Here is a 6255-nt window from a genome sequence, read left to right as displayed (position 1 = left end):
AGAATCGTACAACTATTAAGATGGTAGGTTTGATTGAAGAAAATTTAAGTTGTGGACATTTATACAAGCACTGATTAATCTACTAATGGTACACTTTCAGATTTGTGCAGCAACTCAATAACTACTGTTGTTATTTTGAAGTCCACAAACCCCTATACAAATGTCAAATGTCCCCATATACAAACTAACAGACCATGTCTATGTTAGTTGCAAAATGTTTAATGCGAAGACTTCACTTATTGCACTTTGTTGAATGAATGTAATATTTGCAGATTTCTGAAATTCACTGAAGTCATAATTTCCCATATACCCATCACAAGATTATCTGCTCCATGAACTCCTATAAAGAAGTCCACAGCTGATAAAAAGGTATATTTCATTGTATGTCTGCATAATTTAAATTGAAACGCTTTCATTCAAACCCTGATTAATCTACTATTGGTACACTTTCAGATTTGTGCAACAACTCAATAACCACTGTTGATATTCTGAGGTCCATAAACTCTTATACAAATTTTCACTACTGACAAAAAGGTAAGCTAACAAAAACATTGCCATTAAGAAGAAAATGTTTGTTAACCCTTTACTTTCACCAAGCAGTTTGTTCAATGCTTGTCATCTTTGCAGATAACTTCCTCCATATACCCATCTCAAGATTATCTGCTTCATTAACTTTTATAAAGAAGTTCACAACTGATAAAACGGTACATTTTATTGAAGTAAATTTAAGTTGTTGACTTTTATACAAGCACTGATTAATCTACTAATGGTACACTTTCAGATTTGTGCAGCAACTCAATAACCACTGTTGATATTCTGAAGTCCACAAACCCTTGTACAAATGTCCACTACCAACAAAAATGTAAGTTAACATACAATGTCTATGTTAGCTGCAAAATATTTTATGTGAAGACTTCACTTGGAGCATTTAATGAATGTAATATTTTCAGATTTCTGAAACACACTGAAGTCATAACTTCCTCCATGTACTCATCACAAGATTTTCTGATCCATGAACTCCTATAAAGAAGCCCACAGCTGATAAAAAAGGTATATTTCATTGCATGTCTGCAAAATTGAAATTGAAACGCTTTCATTCAAGCCCTAGTTAATCTACTTTCAGATTTGTGCAACAACTCAAAAACCACTGTTGATATTCTGAGGTCCATAAACTCCATAAACAATTTTTCACTACTGAAAAAAGGTAAGCTAACAGACATTTTCTACATTGATGGCTATGTTTTTTGTGTAAACCTTTTACTTTCACCAAGCAGTTTGTTAAACGCATGTAAACTTTGCAGATATCTGAAACGCACAAGTCATAACTTCCTCCCATATACCAATCGCAAGATTTTCTACTGCATGAACTTCTGTAAATTATACAACTGATTAAAAAAGGTAATATACAATGAATATATTCAAACGTGTTACTGAAAACATATAATTTTGTGATTTTTGATAACTTTATTGCTTTTCCCCTCTAGCAATAGTGACAACAACAGTCTTGTCAACTATCAATTCAGAAAATGTTCTGAAAGAACTTTAAACGTATGCAGGCAGTCAATTAATTTATTTTACTACTGAATACATCTCCACAGTAACAATGTTGAATGGATGGCTTGTATTATATTTGGCCTATGTACAGTTACTTAATATGTGCCAGCCAAAAGAGGATGGCCTGCCCCGGCTGAGTCTGGTTCCTCCCAAGGTTTCTTCCTTTACCACTCTGCTGATTATGCTCCACCTTTTGATCCAAGATGTTCCACCCTACTATTATGCTCCACCCTTTGATCCAAGATGTTCCACCCTACTAAGGGAGTTTTTCTTGCCACTGTCGCCTTTTGGCTTGCTCACTGGGGTATTAAGGCACATGTTCAAGATAAATATGTAATAAAGATTCTTTTTAATAAAATGATTGAAATATACTTTGTCTCTGTAGCCATTTACTTCACTTTACTGTCAGTGATTTTCTACTTGTACTAAATGGATATAGACTATATTTAGTATATGAATTGATTCTACACAAACTTGGTGTCTTTTACAAAAAGTGCATCATAAAACAGCTTAGTGGATAGAGCATTTACATAATTTTCATTTAATTTGTAGTATGCTATTATTTAACAGTTGTTTTTATTGTTTTGAAATACTAAAATTAGTAAGTGTCTTCAGGACAATAGTTAAAACGTTGTCCAACCTGAATGTTAATTTTAACTTTAACAATACTTAAAGCTTTAAACCAAACAAATGCATGTATAATAGTTTATGTAGTTAACTTAATTTATAAAAGCCAGCTTAATTAAAAAAAAATAGGTTTACTTAGACCATGACAACATCAAATCACACCCTTCTACTCTCTAGCTCACTACACACAATGCATAAAAGGAAATTGACATGAGAATGAACACATAAAGGCAAAAAGTATTAATATGAAGAAAATGCTTACATTGCAAGAATAGTAGATTGTCAAGGACTGCTATAGAAATCATTTTTGATCACAAAACTTTCTGAATACTCAAGACTTCAGGTGAGACTCAACATAGAATAAACAATGTTTCTAATCCCAGAAGAAAGATTAAAAAAATACTTAACTGGAAAATACAGAAACCATTTTATGAAGTTGGACAGGACTCGAACTCACAACCTCTGGGTGATGTGACTGTTACTCATCTAGTAGTACCATTGGGAAAACAGTTTTTTTTTTACATTTTTACCAAGATGCCAAAGTTCAATAAATCAAGTCAAGCGTTAATCTTTATATGAATGTGCCACATATCATATTCTAATGAGTTACTTTTCAGAAAGACACTATGTCTGTAACACAATGGTTTGGGCTCATGGCACATGGTTTAGCATTTTACGCTTAAGCTGCAGAGGAGAGGCTTCAGATTAAGAATGAGCACACAATAAGCACACAAAAGAATTACTTAGCATCTCAACCAGTTAAGCATGCTAAGATATCTTAATGCTAATGTAACTTATGGTTAGCCAATGTGGAGCCAGAAGAGCAAAAAGAGCAGAAATAGAATGTACATGAAGAACAGATAGGTTCAGAAGTACTTATGGATGAAATCAAAACAAGCAGCATTAGCGCAATAGATTAGAAAAATGCCTGAACAAAACAGGAATCAACACAATTTTTATACTCATCCAACACAGGGTTCGAACCTACAACCAGAACGGCTCAGGATTAGAAGCACATGGTTTAGCAGACTGCACCACTCAGAGGATGTACAATCACAAACTTCAGATGAGAGGCTTCAGTGTAAGAATGAGCACACAAAAGCAAGTTAACCAGATTAGCATGCTAAGCTATCTTAATGCTGATGTAGCTTATGGCTTATGATGACGTGGTACATCCAATCCTGGCAAAAAAGATATCCTCGGATTCGACATGACGCAAGGAATCGATAGAGACCAATTTTATGATTTTGTGACAAACTGTTCACAAGTTACAGCCTCTGAACCAATTATGGGTCGACCTCGTTAAGTTTGCGACATCATAACTTTTTTTTTCCAGTAGAGCAAAAAAATCGGGGACAGTACTTTTATGCGGCTCAGTCCGAAGATCATTTGAGTACATATTTGGACAAAATTAGACCAATTTTGAAGGAGGAGTAGCGAAAAAACTGTTTTACATTCGCTCCAATATGGCGGCCAGTCACATTGTTGAAAAATAACATATGAGATATCGTTGAAATCGGCATAAGCCAAGGAATATATTGACATAAAGAAATCAAATTTCAAGCAATGTTGGCAAAAGTTATAAGTGTTTTTTCAAAAAACAATGATATCTCTGGAACACTAGGTGGCGCTGTGATCAAACTTCTCATGTACCTTCGGGCCATGCAAATGACGATCCATACCAAATTTGGTGAAGAAATTTCAAATATTTTAAAAGATATTGCAAATTATGTCAAAATTCAAAATGGCGGACACGTGGTACATCCCATCATGGCAAAATCGATATCCACGGATTCGTCATGACCCAAGGAATCGATAGACACCAAGTTTATAATTTTCTGACAATCCGTTCACAAGTTATTGGCCAAAATATGCATTGTCTATATCTCATGACCCATAGGTGGCGCTGTTCCCAACTTTTGCATGGACTCTCAGATCAAGCTTGCGAAGAAGCGTACCAATTTTCGTTTCGATTGTTCAAAGTTTGGCCGAGATACAGCCGCTGAAACAATTTTAGGTCGACCTTGATAACTTTGCGACGTCATAACTTTTGATCAGAGAAGAATAAAAAAAATCGGGGACAGTACTTTTATGCGGCTCAGTCCGAAGATCATTTGAGTACATGTTTGGACAAAATTAGACCAATTTTGAAGGAGGAGTAGCAAAAAAACTGCATACTGTACTTTTCAAAATGGCCACTACTGTAATGGGCGGAGTCTTAATGTAAGATATTGGTTCTAATCAGCATGATGAGATGAATCAGGTGTACTAAGTTTCATTTTTCTAGATCAAAGGGTTCAAAAGTTATAACCATTTCAATGTTGAATTTTTGAACTGCTGGTGGCGCTATAGAGTTGGACCTAGAGACTCAAAAATTGCTACAATTACTTTTCATTACCATCACTACAAGTGTGCCAAATTTCATCATTTTCCTATGTATGGTTCATAGGGCTGCCATAGACTTCAAGAGGAGGAAGAAGAATAATAATAATAATAATAAATATAGCTGCAAGCAGCAATACAGGGGCCAAGCCGCTGTAGCACAGTAGGGCTGTAGCGCAATGCGGAGCCAGAAGAGCAAAAACAGCAGAAATAGAATGTACATGAAGAACAGATGGGTTCAGAGGTACAGATAGGATGAAATCAAAATGAACAAAAGTTCTGATGAGAACAAACACAGAATGTAGAAAAAACACATTTCTAATCCCAGTGTTAAAAACATTAGTACAGCTTTTACCCAGATGATAAAGGAGTTGAAATGACAATTTTATACACAAATTCCAAAGTCGCCCCACACTGGTCTCGAACCCACGACCGGAACGGTTCGGGATTCATGACGCATGGTTGAACAGATTGCGCCACCCAGAGGACTTGTTTTACCAAGCTTCAGAGCAGAGGCTTCAGTGTAAGAATAAGCACACAAAATCATGTTAACGAGATTAGCATGCTAAGCTAGCTTAATGCTAATGTAGTTTATGGTTATCCTGATAGCTGAAGAGCCACATTAAAAAGAATGGCATCTGGTTAGCATGCTAACCAATTATTATGCTAAGTTAATTAGCATAAGGCAAAAAACACAGGCTAGGTCAACTTTGAAGATGAATATCTCGGGAACGGTAGCGAATATCAGAAATCTGTTCAGTCATTTCTGTGCGGCTCAGTCCAAAGATCATCTGATCAAATTTTGGACAAAATTGAGCAAGATTTGAAGGAGGAGTAGCGAAAAAACTGTTTTTCATTTGTTCCAATATGGCGGACAGTCACATTGTTGGAAAATGACAAATGAGATATCAACGGAATCGGCATAAGCCAAGGAACATAATGACGTAAGGAAATAAAAATTTGAACAATGTTTTCAAAAGTTAAAAGCGTTTTTGCAAAAGACCTTATATCTATGGAACACTAGGTGGCGCTGTTTTCAATCTTCTCATGTACCTTCAGGACATTGTGTCGATGATCAATGCTAATTTTTGTGAAGATATGTCAAATAGTTTAAAAGTTATTGCAAATTATGACAAATTCAAAATGGCGGACACGTGGTAGATCCCATCCTGGCAAAATTGGTATCCACGGATTTGGCATGATGCAAAGAATCCATAGATACCACATTTTTGATTTTCTGACAAACTGTCCAAAAGTTATTGGCCAAAATAGCAATTTTTCATATCTCATGACCCGTAGGTGGCGCTGTTCCCAACTTTGGCATGGAACCTCAGATCAAGCTTCTGATGAAGTGTACCAATTTTCGTTTCGATTGATCAAACTTTGGCCGAGATACAGCCTCTTAGCCAATTTTGGGTGGACCTCGTCAAGTTTGTGACACCATAACTTTTGAACAAAGATGAATAAAAAAAAATCTGTTCAGTCATTTCTGTGCGGCTCAGTCCAAAGATCATTTGAGCAAATTTTGGACAAAATTGGAGAAATTTTGAAGGAGGAGTAGCGAAAAAACTGAATACTGTACTTTTCAAAATGGCCACTACTGTAATGGGCGGAGTCTTAATGGTCTATATTGGTTTTGATCAGCATGATGAGAGGAATCAGGTGTCCTAAGTATTATTTTTCTAGATCAAA

General features: G+C 35.7%; 1 long non-coding RNA gene across 1 annotated transcript; it reads left to right on the top strand.

The window, feature by feature from the left end:
• Positions 1-276: 276 nt before the first annotated feature.
• Positions 277-1020, top strand: LOC307160679. Its single transcript, XR_013821595.1, has 3 exons — positions 277-369; positions 782-862; positions 951-1020. It is a non-coding gene; the product is annotated as an uncharacterized lncRNA (long non-coding RNA).
• Positions 1021-6255: the final 5235 nt, after the last annotated feature.

The sequence above is a fragment of the Squalius cephalus genome (assembly GCF_949319135.1).
Source record: "Squalius cephalus genome assembly, chromosome: 6".
NCBI lineage: Eukaryota > Metazoa > Chordata > Actinopteri > Cypriniformes > Leuciscidae > Squalius > Squalius cephalus.
This window is presented reverse-complemented; position numbering and strand designations above follow the sequence as displayed.